The sequence below is a fragment of the Canis lupus genome, chromosome 14 (assembly GCF_011100685.1).
Source record: "Canis lupus familiaris isolate Mischka breed German Shepherd chromosome 14, alternate assembly UU_Cfam_GSD_1.0, whole genome shotgun sequence".
NCBI classification, from domain to species: domain Eukaryota; kingdom Metazoa; phylum Chordata; class Mammalia; order Carnivora; family Canidae; genus Canis; species Canis lupus.
The window spans coordinates 20,829,829-20,844,388 of NC_049235.1; the positions used below are offsets into that span (position 1 = coordinate 20,829,829).

Sequence of the window (14,560 nt, forward strand, 5' to 3'; positions counted from 1 at the left end):
GGGTAGAGACCAGTGGTGCTGCTGAACATTCTGCAGTGCACAGGAGAGCCCCCCCACTCTGAAGGACAATGATCTGACCCCAAATGTCAATAGTATTGAAATTGAGAAACCTTGCTTTTTAATAAGCTTTCTTGAGTGTCCTCTATATTGTTGCTACAAAGTCTTCATAATCTTTACTTTTATGGCTGCAAAATAGTCTATTGATCGATGTATTATAATGCATTTAACTAATAAACATGTAATGGGTTGTTTAGATGGTTTCTAACTTTTCACTGTTTTAAATAATAGTGCAAGTATATTTTTATTTATATAGCTTTTTAGATGATATTGAAGAAAAATTCCAACAGTGGAGTTTAGATTTAGGTATGAATAAACCAAATATCAAGAAAAATCGAGAACCATGAGAACCATATATGTATATATATGGGTTCCTTTCTAGGGAAACACTTTTGTTTTTCCTATTTCTGAGCTGTCCTAAAATTTTAACACCTGTGGTCCAGGATTGACCACCCCCCCCAACTCTTTTTCATATCTAAAAGATTAATCTAATAAAAATTTCTGTTTTCTAAGACCATTAATTGCTCATTACTTCATTTTATTTATAAATTTTTTAATTTAAAAAAATTATTTTTAAAAAAGATTTTTTTTGTTTATTCGAGAGAGACAGAGAGACAGAGAGGCAGAGACACAGGCAGAGGGCAGAGGGAGAAGCAGGCTCCATGCAGGGAGCCAACATGGGACTCAATCCCGGGTCTCCAGGATCATGCCCTGCGCTGAAGGCAGCTAAACCACTGAGCCACCTGGGCTGCCCTATTTATTACTTTTTTAAAAAGATTTTGTTTATTTGAGAGAGAGAGTATGAGCAGTAGGGAGGGGCAGAGGAAGAGGAAGAAGCAGACTCCTCCCTGAGCAGAGTTTCAAGGAATCTGGCATCCTGACCTGGACCAAAGGCAGACACTTAATGGACTGAGCTACCCAAGTGCCCCTCATTACTTCATTTTAAAGGTCACCTTGGCCTGTTTTCACTGATTCATCATGACTCTTCCCTGGTTCTGAATAGCCTTTCTCAAATGCAACCATGTAAGATCTACTTGATCCCTGTGCATTTCTGACTCACTCACACAAAATCAAGAATTAACCTATCACCAGTTATCACAGACTAACTTCTTAAAGGAAAAAATGTAAAAGTTATTTTACATTACAAAAGAATAATACAACAAATTATAAAGCACTAGCCTTGAAAATCTTAAGACTGTACTAATATGTGAGTAGGTTGTTAAGCCAGAATAAGCAAACAAGGACCTTTAGCCTTTATTCGTGCTACTGAAGATTCATCTCCAATCATTTAGACATTTCTGCAAAGACAAAACAGATGGTTAGATAGGATGAAAGGTGACTTTTCCTTGGCTCTGGGGAAACAAACCACCACCTCACACCCTGTCCCCACCCTCAGACACTCCTAAGTCGACTGTGATTGCCAGCTTTATGGGAAAGTGGTATCCAGCACCACCTGCAGCTATAGTGCTGGAAGGGAGAAGGCTGCTGAATGATTACTATGAGAATGAACAAAGGTAGGCTGATAAAACAGGTACAGAGACTTGCCTTCACTGGCCAGATGGGAAGGGGTAAATTCCATATTAAGACTTGGAATGAGAGAGTTTTAAATAGTGGTTACATTGGTTGCATATACTGGTTACATTGGTTACATTACAAATTTGTTATATGGCCTTCATCAAAATTGGCTGCTGAGATATATCATAACTACTTACCTTTGCCCCTCACCTCCCATTTCCATGGATTCCCAGAAACCTGGCAGCAACTACAGAGAACAAACTTCAAGCCTTGTCCATCCTGAGACATCTCAGTTCCCTCCTTTTTGTTTTAAAGCATGCATTTATGGGCCAGAATTTCCTAAAGAGAAGGGACAATTTGGGTAAACTTGATGTTAGATTCTATCAAAACCATCCATAAAAACAAGTGCCAAGTATAAAAATAAGTCAACATACTAAGTTGTAATAAATGCAAAGCCAGATCTAAAGTAAAATTAAAAAAACTCGAAAGTTCTGTTTACTTTAAATTATCAACAACAAAGCCAAGTACAAATATTTTAATATCTATAGATTATTTTTTTAAATGCAAACATGAAACATATTAATTAGAGATTAAATTCATCTACATGACAATGTTCTACATCAGACAGTGAAGAGGTGTAAAGGACAATTTGTCATGACCATATGCTTAAATCCTTTGTAGGTTTCTTGAGGGAGAGACTATAAAAGAAGCATAACAAAATAAAAATCAAATTATTTTATTTATGAAACTGTTATTTCATTTGTTAAGGTATAGTTTGCTTAGCCTTGTTTTTTCCCTCAAAAAGCAAGGGCTTTCCCTCAAAAAGCAATAAACTATGTAGGTAGTTTATTTTGGGAAGTGGTCCTAAGAAACAGTAGCAAAGGGTAGTGGATAGTGGAAAGGAGGGAAAGCCAGCACAAGGGAGGTCTTGGGTTGGTCACTGATGTTGGCATCTGGAATTCTCTAACAAGCAGTATAGACTGTGCCTCAGAGTGTATTATCCAGATGGAAAAAGGGAGGGTACGGCCTTTATCCACTAGCTTGCATCCCTCATTGGTCAAAAGTTGACCTTTGAGTATTAACTCCCTTGTGTTTGCAGGCTATGTATGTAAGAGAGTATGACAGATTCCCAAAGGGTCCTTCAAGGTGGTGACAGAAAAGCCATAGGTCAGAATGCAGGAGGTAAGTGGTGAAGCCAATGTGAGGCGCTATCAGCATGTACCTGTGAGCAGAGGTATGGCTGTAACAATGTCTACAGTAAAAGGAAGAGACAGGGCATAGGGAGAGTCCACTATATCTCACGTGCCAGTTCTAACTGACTTATAGTGGCTGCTAGGAGTCTGGTTTGAGAAGAATCCATAAGCTGAATCTGGACTTGTCAGAAAAGAACCCAATGTCTGTGAGGTGGGAGTTATAGCATTTCTTAAGTCTATCCCTGTTTCATGTCCTCTGTATATACAGAGTCATAACTTTGTCTTCTTGCTTCCATCTTTGAAAGGAATGAAGTCAAGGAGGACTTTGGCTAACGGAGCAGCCAGAAACCAACACAACTTAGTTTTAAAATGCTCTTCCTCATAGGAATGTTTAGATTCCACTAGAAGATGTAATACAGAACAAAATTCTTTTGTCAATGTCTGACAAAGCAAATCTTTCGTGAGTTGGATTGGCAGATAATAACCAATTCCTTTAGATTCATTTGCTTTCAGTTAAAGAAAATAAAACATAAGAAGCATAACAATGAATGGTTTCACATAAATATCAGAAAGTGACATGATACTGACTTTTTAGAGAAGAAAAAAGAAATTTGTGGGTTATGCGTAATTCATAGATTTCTTGAGTCTTATAGCATTCTGGGCACATATCCTATTTGAGCTACACTCCCATGCCATATAGTGTTGGGAAGGTCACCTCCTTCTGTAGTACTTGTGAGGCTCCTCGGATGGGAGAAGTGTACATTCTTCTGGATGCTGTTTGTCATCTGTCCCCCAGAATTCCTTCCCTGGCTTTGCCTCCACCAACCATGTGTGTCAGCACTTCTACTGACTTCTTTCTCCTTCTGTTAGGCATCAGCTACCCTTTCCTTCATTTTCCGCAGTAGTTCTGTCAAAAAGCTGCTGTTGTCACAGAATTTTAATAAAGATTTGGGGATAATAGCCTACCTGGATGAAGACACTACCTGAATGGCTGATTTCAATCTATTCCTAAAGAACATGGCCAGGCTCTCCATAGGGGAATCCATTAGTGGCCATCTTTCTCTTCAGCCATCAATGCCTCAGGTTGCTGGAGTCTGCAAGTTCCTATCTTCCCATTCCCTACATTTCCTGGGGTCCCTAATACTTTTTTCCCTTCCAGCTGCCAGGAGGAAAGTCAAGAATCCCTGTCATTTTATCATATGGCATACAATCTAGCTCCTGCCTTTTCTCAGTATCTTTCTTCCAGACTAGCCCAGGCCGTTCTCTAACAATAAAACTCAGAAACAAATCTCCCCCCCCCCCAAAAAAAAGTGATGAATCCTGCTACTTGTTCAGAATGCAGTTCCAGTATGTTCACTTAAAAAAAAATTAAGCCAATTTTATTTTCCTCATATATAAAGAGAAGCCCAGTTTTCCAAAATAGGCCTAGACTTAGTTTAAGTTTGAAGCCTAAGGAGTATTCCAGAGAGACGTCAGAATTTTGGATGGCCACAGAGGCTGAAGCTGGTAGAAAAAGATTTTTTAATGGAAGGATATTTAAGCTTATCCTCAAGCCAGCACAGAAGATGGACATCAGGACACATTCTCTGCCACCTGCCCCCTTCTGCCAGAGTGCTGGAGAGAACCAGGTACCAGAAATTATAATTATGATGACTTTACTGACAAATCTTATCACTTAGAGATGTCATGTGCCATGAAATAAAGACATTTTAGAATAAATTGGATCTTTAACCAGGTGGAAGAAAAGGTAAATAGAAGAAACACAGAATAACGTGATTAATTAAAAGTCTTGAGTCATGGGGCCACCTGAGTGGTTCAGTGGTTGAGCATCTGCCTTTGGCTCAGGGTGTGATCCCGGGGTCCTGGGATCAAGTCCCACTTTGGACTCCCCGCAGGGAGCCTACTTCTCCCTCATCCTATGTCTCTGCCTCTCTATGTCTTTCATGAATAAATAGATAAAATCTTAAAAAAAAAAAAAAAGAAGTCTTGAGTCATGAACTAAGACCTTTTACACTAGGATTAGAAAGTCCAGTTATTTCCCCCAAGAGTTTGCTCCCCACTCTAACTTGAGATGAAATAACCCCCCCCTGGTGTGGGAGGTAGAATTTGAGATGATTTATTTCTTTTCAAATTGGAGGGTATTTGGAAAAAGCAGACCTTTGTTATTAATGCTTAAAAGCACCCAAGTGTTTTATTTGTCATTGCTGATGATGAATAAAAGAGATTCTGAGTGACAGAGAAAGCTACCTGTCCTACCAACTCACAGCACTTTGTGGGGGCCCTGAATCATGCTTATGCCAGGTGACCAACAGCATCCCACACCATAATGTGTGTGTTGAAATTAATTAAAGCTATGGAGGAAACCTATGTGTCTGCAAGCAAATACTCTATTAGAACGTTTCTAATGTACTTAGTGAGAGGTAAACTAGGAAGAAAATGGTCTTGAAAGAGTTATTCTGAATTTGGATTAGTTTCCCATTCAAGAAATACAACTGTGTTCCCTTCAAAGTGATTTTCCAAGTCAAAAATACTTACAGAATTCTTCATAATACTTTGAAATGACACACTCTTTTACACATTGTTCTTTCAGGAAATTGATTTTTATTCTTCAGACACCAAACTTGCATTCAGCAGAGCCAGGAACTCAGGGGCAGACATCTTTGTGAATAGCATTTTGCTTTGTCATTCCTAAGAACCAACAGAGAATTGGCTCAAGGGAAGGAGTGTGAGTTGGGGACTGGGCATGCTCTGGGCATCATCCTCACTGTGAGCCCTATTGCCAGCTCTGCCATTCTAAAAATGAAATGTGCTTGGCTTCTTGTAGATAGAGTTCTTACACAGTGTTATCAAGTAAATTCTGTATCTTTGATTGTATCTTTGATTGTTCCCATCCATCCACATGTTATTTCCTGAGCCCCACCCCCAACAACCTATCAGATGCCATCTGTAGAAACTTTTGCTGGCACAGATACCACCCCAGGTTTCAAACTTGCTTTCCATCCTAATGCCTAGGACTCAGCCTGGCCCTGTTCTGGATGGTGCAGCCGGCCAGAATCTAGCTTTTGCCCAGCATGCTGCCTCACAGGACTTTTTCCTCTGCTCTGTGTACTGTAGCCCCAGGTTAAGCAATGGTCTATGCTCTTGCCAGCATGAGTTACCTAGACATTGTACTCCAGGTCAGCCCAGAAGTCCTGAACATTCTTTACTCAGAGGAGAATGATTACTTCCACCTTGTTAGAACATTTAAGGAGCCATAGTCACCATCTTATCTACCTCACAGCTACATCTGGAGTCCTTATCTTGATTACTAAACTGCTACCGAAGTTTCTCTGGGACTGACTGGCAGTGCTGCTTCTTCGTACCCTCCTTCCTAGTGAATAGAGATCTGTCCTTGGGTACAACTGCCACATCTGAGTGGCTGATGCCCATGACCAGGCCAATCCAAGGTCGGTTTCCTTCCTGCTTGGCACTTTCTCCATACTTCACCATAGCCAGTTCTGTGTAGCTTGGCTGTTGCTCCTCTCTGCCCACTTGCTTCAGCTCATGCCAATGGACTATCACTACAACTATGCCTTCTGGGGCACTGGGTGGCTCAGTGGTTGAGCATCTCCCTTTGGCTCCGGTAGTGATCCCCGGGCCCTGGATTGAGTCCTGCATCAGGTTCCCCACAGGGAGCCTGCTTCTCCCTCTGCCTATGTCTCTGTCTCTCTCTGTCTCTCATGGATGGATAAATAAAATCTTAAAAACGAAAACAAAACTCTGTCCTCTCCTGTCCCCCGGGTCTTGTTGGCTCCTTGTCCTAGCCATCTCTTGCTTTTTAAATAATGTATCAACATCCAGTAACAATGATATTATGCAAACTTTATCAAACACTTCCTAAATGCCAGTATTTGGCTTATTATCATCTCTAAGCCTCTTGACATCTTAGGTGTGTCTCATTACCCCATTTTCTAGATGAGACGAACCAGTTTGCAGACCATATAACCAGAAGGTGGCTGAGCTGGAGCCAGGCTGGATCTGGCATCAAAACTAAGCTCCTCCTTTCCCCCCAAACTACCTTCCCCTGCCCCTCCTTTGAAAAGAGTTACAGTATTTTACCTTTAATCATGCCCAGTACTATTATTTTCATTTACAGGTGAATACATTGAGACTCAGGGACCTCATGAGTGAGGATGTGCCAGTATGAGTCAAATCTGACTGAAAACTTTCCTCTTCCCACTACAGGATACTATCTTCCACGATGGCACTTACTTTTTTAATCAGTTGCATACTTGCTTTGTGAACACTCTGAATTCAGCCTGCAACCAGTTTTAAGTACCTCTATAATAAAGTCTTTTGTAAAAATAAATAAATAAATAAAGTCTTTTGTTATTGCATCTGAAATGTGGCTTTGGACAACAACTTCTTCCCTTCTGCTTCTCTGTCTCCTTCTCAGCTTCCTCCTCCACTTGTCCTTGGAATGATTCATCTTTCCATCTTCTCTTCAGAAGGCATAGCTTGTCCCTGAGGATACTTACAGAACTTAAAATATCAGCCAGAATGCCAGCTTTAAATTACAGTGAGAAATGGAGCTATCAAGCTCTCCGGTGACTCATGTTTGTTGATCGGTACCCTCTCTCCCTGTGGGCAAATCTACGTGGGATGTTAAATTTATAATTGGGAGATGAATTGGAACAAGAGAAATTAGATGAGGTGACTGAGTGTGACAGGTTACAATGGTCCGATGCATTCATTTCTGCATTTGGGATTTTGCTGCCACAGGCTCTGGCTGGTTAAATCCTTGGACTGGGGACACAGACTCCCAGATGGTGCTACCGTAGAGTGTTGAAAAGTTGTTACTGTGCTCAATATACCTAAACAACTTAAAAATTTTTAAACTGAGATATGCAGTCAGTATGAAAATATTGATGGAATGTGTGTAAGGTGTAAAGAAATACAGTGAACATCCACTTACCCACACTGTCCAGGCAAGAAACAGAGTATTACTAAGAATGTCGAAGTTTTTTGTGGGTGCCCTTTCTTTTCTACTTAACTATGATCCAGCATTTTGCATTTGTGATTTTACTCCTTTTCATAATAACATTACCTTTTCCCTGACTCCCTAAACAACATCCTGGCTTTGTATGAGTGTAGTAATCATGCCATATATATATTTTTTATCAAATTTTTCTTTAATTCATGTTGTTTCATGTAGCTGAAATTTATTAAATGTCACTAGCACATAGTAATCCATTGTAGTAGCACACTCCTTATTTATCTCTCCTGTTGCTGATAGGCATTTGGATTGCTCAGAATTCGTTGAAATGATAAACAGTGCTTCTATGTACAATTTGGGATATTTGTCTTGGTGCATATGTGCATGGATTTCCAAGAGTGGAATTCTTGGGTCATGGGGTATACACATTTTTAGTATTATTAGAAAATGATAAATTGTGTCTGATTGTAGGAACTGTAGATTCTACTATCAGCAGTATAAAACCCATGCTTTTCCTACATTCTCCCCAGCATGCAATGTTGCCAGACTTTAATTTCCATTCTGGGTATGATATCTTATCTCATTGTAATTTGAATTTGCACTTCATCTTTTCTAATAAAGTTGAGCATCTTTTCCTGTGTTTATTTCCATTTATTATTATTCATCTGTAGAGTTCTTGTTCAAAATTGTGCCCCTGGTTATGGAGTTCTTTGTTTTTCATTGATTTTTAGGAGGTTTTGTGTTTGTTTTTTTATTTTTCAACATATTTAAGGATGTTAATCTTTTGTCAGCTTTGTGTCAAAAGATCTCTTTTCCCAGTTTATGCATTTTTCCTTTAATTGCTCTTATATCTTTTGAATGAAATGATAGAATTTAACTTTTCCTTTACAGTTTGTGTGTTTTAAGAAATCTTTCCCTATATGGGTGCCATAAAGATATTCTCCTTTTTTGTTAGTTTTGCCTTTCCCATCTAAGACTTTAGTTTAATGAAACTGGTTTTTAAATATAGTGTATGATAGGGTTATAATTTTTTTTATCATTTGTGTATACCTAAGTATACCAAGATAATTTACTGAAAAGTACATTCTTTCTCTAATGATCAGTCAGTATCATATAAGTAGATCTGTTTGGGACTTTCCTGTTTCATTTGATGATCTTGTGACAATACACTCTGTTGTAATTATTAGGGCTTTATAACAATTCTAAGTATGTGATTAAGTATCCTTTTTTCTTCTTCATCTTGGCCTTTTGCACTTCCATATAAATTTTTAAATCAGTTTGTCAAGTACCACGAAGTCGTTTTTGGGATTTTGATGGGAAGATCATTGAAGTTCTGATCTGTTTGGGAAGAATTGGTGTTTGTATGACATCAACTCTTCTTATTCATGTATATGATTTTCATATCTATATTTAGCTAGGTTTTCTTTATCTTTCAATAAAGATTTATAATTTTCATTATAAAGTTCTTTGCACAGTTTTGTTATATTTATTCCTAGACATTTTATAATTTTGATGTTACTGTATATATCTCTTTAAAAAGTTTATATTTATTGAAATTTTTTCTTATATATTGAGTTTTATATCTTGCAACTGAATTAAATTATTTTATTAACTTTAATAATTTATTTGTAGCTTTTTTTTAGGTTTTTAATTCACAGAGTATACCCACAAATATTGACAGCTTTCTTTCTTTCTTTTCAGTTCTCATACCTTTTATTACTTTTTCTTGCCTGATTACTGGCTATACCCTCCAGTACAGTGTTATACATATGGTGCTAACAGATGCCCTTGTCTTGTTCTTCAGCCCAAAATGAATGCTTTAAATATTTTACCATTAAATATGTTGCTACCTGTAAATTTTTTGTAGTTGCCTTGCTAGTTTAAGGAAGTTGTCTTTTATTTCTAACTTATTTTAATTTAGGAAAAGATGTGGAATTTCATCAATTGCATTTTCTATTTCTGTTGAGATGATTATGTGATTTCTCCTTTTGCCAGTAAAATATATAAATATATGGTTATATATATATATTTCTTATGTAAAATCAAACTTGCACCACGGGGATCATCCAAATGATGCATTATCTTAAAATATACACACACAAACACATACCCATACTTCTGGATTGTGTTTGCTAATAGTCTAATTTTTGTATCTATGTTCACAAGCGAGATTGATCTGCAATTTTATTTTCATGCTCCACTGGGTTTTGTATCAGAGTTTTAGTAGCTTCATAAAGTGAGCTAGAGACATTCCCACTTTTCTATACACTGAGATAGTTTGTATGAGGTTGAAATTATTTTTCCTTGAATGAAGACTTACTTGTTTTTTGAATATGTGTTGGAAATTGCTGACAACACTGACTGGGCCTGGTTTTTCCATAGGAAGTTTTTTACTTTTGATTCAATTTCCTTTATAATATGACTGTTTACATTTCCCATTTCTTCCTAAGTAAATTTTGGTAAGTCATTTTTTTTTTTTCTAGGGGTTTATACATGACATCTGAGTTTCCAAGTGCATCACATCAAGTTGTTCATAGTGTCTACTTACTATCTTTTTAATCATGGAAGCATTGTTGAGTTTTTATTCCTAACATTGTTTATTAGTGTCTCTTTACTTTTTCAAAAATGCATCTTCAGAGATATTTGTCCATTTTTTGTGTTCTGTTAAAGAACTTTGATATTTTTTTACCTCGGCATTTTTCCAGGTAAGTTTTCTATCCTCTGATAAAATCATTTCCTCTGTCAAGCAATGGCATTCAGGATTGGATATTATACTGGACTTTGAAAAACCACTTTTTCTCTCACAGGTACTTTAAATGCTTCTTGAGTATAAATACTACTTGAGTATAAATATGGATAGAACTCTACTTGGAAAAATAATTATGAAACCAGTTTAACTGAGGAATTAGGATAATAAATGTTCCCTGTACAGTCTTAAGTAGGAGACAGACGGGGTGCTTATACAAACCTCTCACCACTTGACCTCCATGAGCTTTCGCAGACATGTCTGAACTGGTTGGTTTTCAAATCCTCTCAGCAATCTACCAGAACACAGCAACCATCAGAAAAGGACAAACAGAACTCTGGCTGCTTCAAGCAGGGGGTGAAGATGAAGAGTGGGATTAGGTATGAAGGTCATAGAATCTCCGTTTCCAATGTTATTTTGCATTGCACTCTCTCATCTTTCCCCTGTTAGCTAAACAGAGTCATATACTGGTATCTAGATAGGACCTACACTTGCTTGCTTTGCTTCAGTTTTTCCCTCAGCTTGGAATTCTTTTCTCATATCTCTCTTTTGCCTAAAACATCTATCCTGAAAACATACAATGAACACTTAGGGTCTCTACCTAACCTATATCCCACCTTCTTTGAGTTCCTTTTACTCTCTGCTCATAGTTGTGGTTTTCTACTGGTTTGTTTGTTATACACAACCCCTCTACCCTTATCCTTGCTAATATGACCAGATTTGATATCTGAGGTAGGATGAATAAGCAAAAACTTCACTATATTTTAAGAAGGTACCTCAAATTTTTTTCTTGGAGAGATAGACAGACAGACAAATCAAGAAACAGACTTTTAACTGTAGAGAACAAACTGATGGTTACCAGAGGGGAGGTGGGTGGGAGGATGGGTGAAATAGGTGATGGAGACTAAGGAGGGCACTTATGATGAGCACAGAGTGATGTATGGACATGCTGAATGACTATATTATACACCTGAAACTAATATAGCATTGTATGTTAACCAACTGGAATTTATAATATTTTTGGGGGGGGGCAGGTGGCTGGTCACTTTTTCCAGGGAGAAATCTAACTTCCAACTTGGGGGTAAATATGTGATTGCCAGTATTTTGGGAGTCCAGCAAGCTTTCCCTGAAAACATCTGTTTTCAGTTTCAGAGCCTTATTCTTCACCTTCACTTATACCTGGAGTTCCATAACTTTCTGGCCCTTCTCACCAAACTATAAGTGCCCGCTCTTCTACCAAGGCTGGGGGAAACTGAATTCAGGCTTTGGAAGTTCATCTGAGTGTCAGATTATTTCTTATATAATCTTTTGACAGTTCTTCTGTTTTCAGTCCACCAAACCCAGGTCCATTTTTATTTGGGTTGCTTTTTGTTTTGTTTTGTTTTTTAAAATACGTTCCATGCCCAGCAGGGAACCCAACACAGCACTTGAACTTACAACCCTGAGATCAAAACCTGAGCTGAGGGGCACCTGGGTTGCTTAGTGGTTGGGTGTCTGCCTTTGGCTCAGGTCATGATCCCAGCATCCTGGGATCGAGTCCCATATCCGCTCCCCACAGAGCCTGCTTCTCCCTCTGCCTATGTCTCTGCCTCTTTCTCTAGGTCTCTCATGAATAAATAAAATCTTTAAAAAAAAAAAAAAAAAGAAAAAAACCTGAGCTGAGATTGAGTCAGAGACTTAACCAGCTGAGCCTCTCAGGCACCCCTGGGTTGCTTTTATATATTGTTGAGTTTTAAAGGTTCTTCACACATTTTAAATATGACTCCATCAAATATGTATGATTTGCAAACATTTGCTCCCATTCTGTGAGTTGTCTTCTCCCTTTCTTGATGAGGTCCTTTGAGGTACAGAGGTTTGTATGCATGTATGTATGTATGTATTTTAACTAGGCTTCACCCAGAGTGGAGCCCAACATGGGGTTTGAACCCACAATGTGAGATCAAGGCCTGATCTGAAATCAAGAATTGGATGTTTAATGGACTGAGCCACCCAGGTGCCTCCAGAAGTTTTTAATTTGATGAAGTCCTACTAGCTATTTTTCTTTGTTGTTTGTGCTTTTGATGTTATATTGAAGGATCCACTGCTGAACCCAAGGTCAGGAAGATTCACACCAAACAGGATTTCTTCTAAGAGTTTTGTAGTTTCAACTTGTATGCTTGTTTTTGATTCAGATGGAGTGAATTTTTTTTAATGATATGAGGTAAGAGTTGAACTTCATTCTTTTGCATGTGGCTATTCAGGCATTTCTGCACCATCTGTTAAAAAGACAATTCTTTCCCCATTGAATGGTCGTGGCATCCTTGTTTAGAATCAATTGGCCATAGATAAATAGGTTTATTCTGAGGCTCTTGATTTTATTCCATTGATCTTTATGTCTACACTTATACCAGTGCACACGGTCTTGATTATTGATGTTTTGGCATAAGTTTTGAAATCTGGATTTATAAGTCCTCCAACTTTGTTTTTCAAGGTTATTTTATTTTATTTATTTCATTCTGGGTCCCTTGAATTTCATATGAATTTTAATGTGAGCTTTTCAATTTCTTTTTTTTTTTTTTTTCTCTTTTTTTTCTCCAGCTTTTCAATTTCTGCAAAGAAGCCAGGTAGAATTCTAACAGATTGCCTTGAACCTGTTGATCAATATAAGGGGTTCCACAGCAATTTCTTCCATATCTTCCACTCTTGTCTAGAGTGATATATCTATCTCCTTTCATAAGATATTTTGGAATGAGGGTAGAAAAGAAATCAAGTTCTGTGACTTTAAAATTTAGAACCTTTAAACGGTAGAGAAAATTGTAAGAATAGGAAAGTGCATGTTTTTTAAAATACCATATTTTCAATTAAAGGGTTGTTATTACCTGCTATTTTCTAGAATCTTCTATTTTTCTTATGGACCAGAATACGGAGCACCAAATTTGAAAAAGGGAAATTATCATATTAAATATATACAAATCTTGTCCTTTCCGGGGTGGGGTGGGTGGGTGGAATAAAAGCCCCACACAGGAAAGAAGGACATATATAGTTTATAATTCAGTTTGTATTCTGAATGAAGATTAAATAAATTTTTAAAACCCTCTTTCCACTGGAGTGAGATGCTAGAAATTCCATAAAGTTTGGCAAAGGGAATAAGAGGTATTGAGAGGTAGTAAATGTTGTTCTTTGCACTTCAACATTGTTACTAGCAATAACAATAATACCATTATTTACGTAATTTTTCATAGCTTATGAACTAAATTCACATACATTATATCTCTACATTGTATCTCCTTCTATTTTAAATTAATTTTATTTCACTACCGGGACACCTGGGTGGCTCTGCGGTTGAGCATCTGCCTTGGGCTCAGGAGGTGATCCCAGGGTCTGAGATTGAGTCCAGCATCGGGCTCCCTGAGGGGACCTTGCTTCTCCCTCTTCCTGTATCTCTCTCTGACTCTCTCTCTCTCTGCATCTCTCATGAATAAATAAAATCTTTAAAATTTTTTTTATTTCACTACCACAACAAATAGACCTTTCTGTACCTACATTACTAAATTTCTATAAATGTGTGTTTGGTGGCTGTTGTCTTCTGTTTGACCTATGGTATCCCAGCACATAGAGCAAAAGTTATTAACCTATTTTGTGCCATGGACATTTTAGCAGTGTGAGATAGAGATATGAGATATTTTCCTAGCCAGAAAAATATATTTAAATACATAGGATTATAAAGAACACCAGTTATATTAAAATATAGCTATTAAAACATTTAAAACCATATTTTATATAGCAATATATGACTGAAAGACTAAAAAATTATCTTCAAGTATGAAAATCACCTTTAAGTTATCTTTAATGCAACTTCTACACTAAATAAATATTGTTTATTATCTAGTACAATAGCTAGTGTTGCCTGAGGATTTTTTAATCCAAATTCAAGTTTAATGTCAGGGTAGCCTCGACTGAGGAAAAGAAAAATGGAATGAAAGGGAGAGGCTAGTAGACAAAAAATAAAAATTAGTTCAAATCTTTTCTGGTGGTTTTCATGCATCAAAAACTTAATTCAAACTTGGAATATACTTATCAAAAAGCAAACAAATT

The 14,560-nt window shown here is 37.5% G+C and overlaps 1 long non-coding RNA gene across 3 annotated transcripts in view; it reads right to left on the reverse strand.

Annotated features, from left to right (window-relative positions):
• The window catches only part of LOC102153112, a 49,249-nt gene that overhangs the window by 7,793 nt on the left and 26,896 nt on the right, over nucleotides 1-14,560 (reverse strand). For 2 of the 3 annotated variants that reach the window (XR_005369404.1, XR_005369405.1), the window contains exons 4-5: nucleotides 1,770-1,911; nucleotides 1,303-1,355 (exon numbers count right to left, since the gene is read on the reverse strand). This is a non-coding gene — a long non-coding RNA (uncharacterized LOC102153112). Of the gene's footprint in view, nucleotides 1-1,287; nucleotides 1,356-1,769; nucleotides 1,912-14,560 lie in introns of those variants that run through there. The other variant, XR_005369403.1, reaches the window with a different exon arrangement.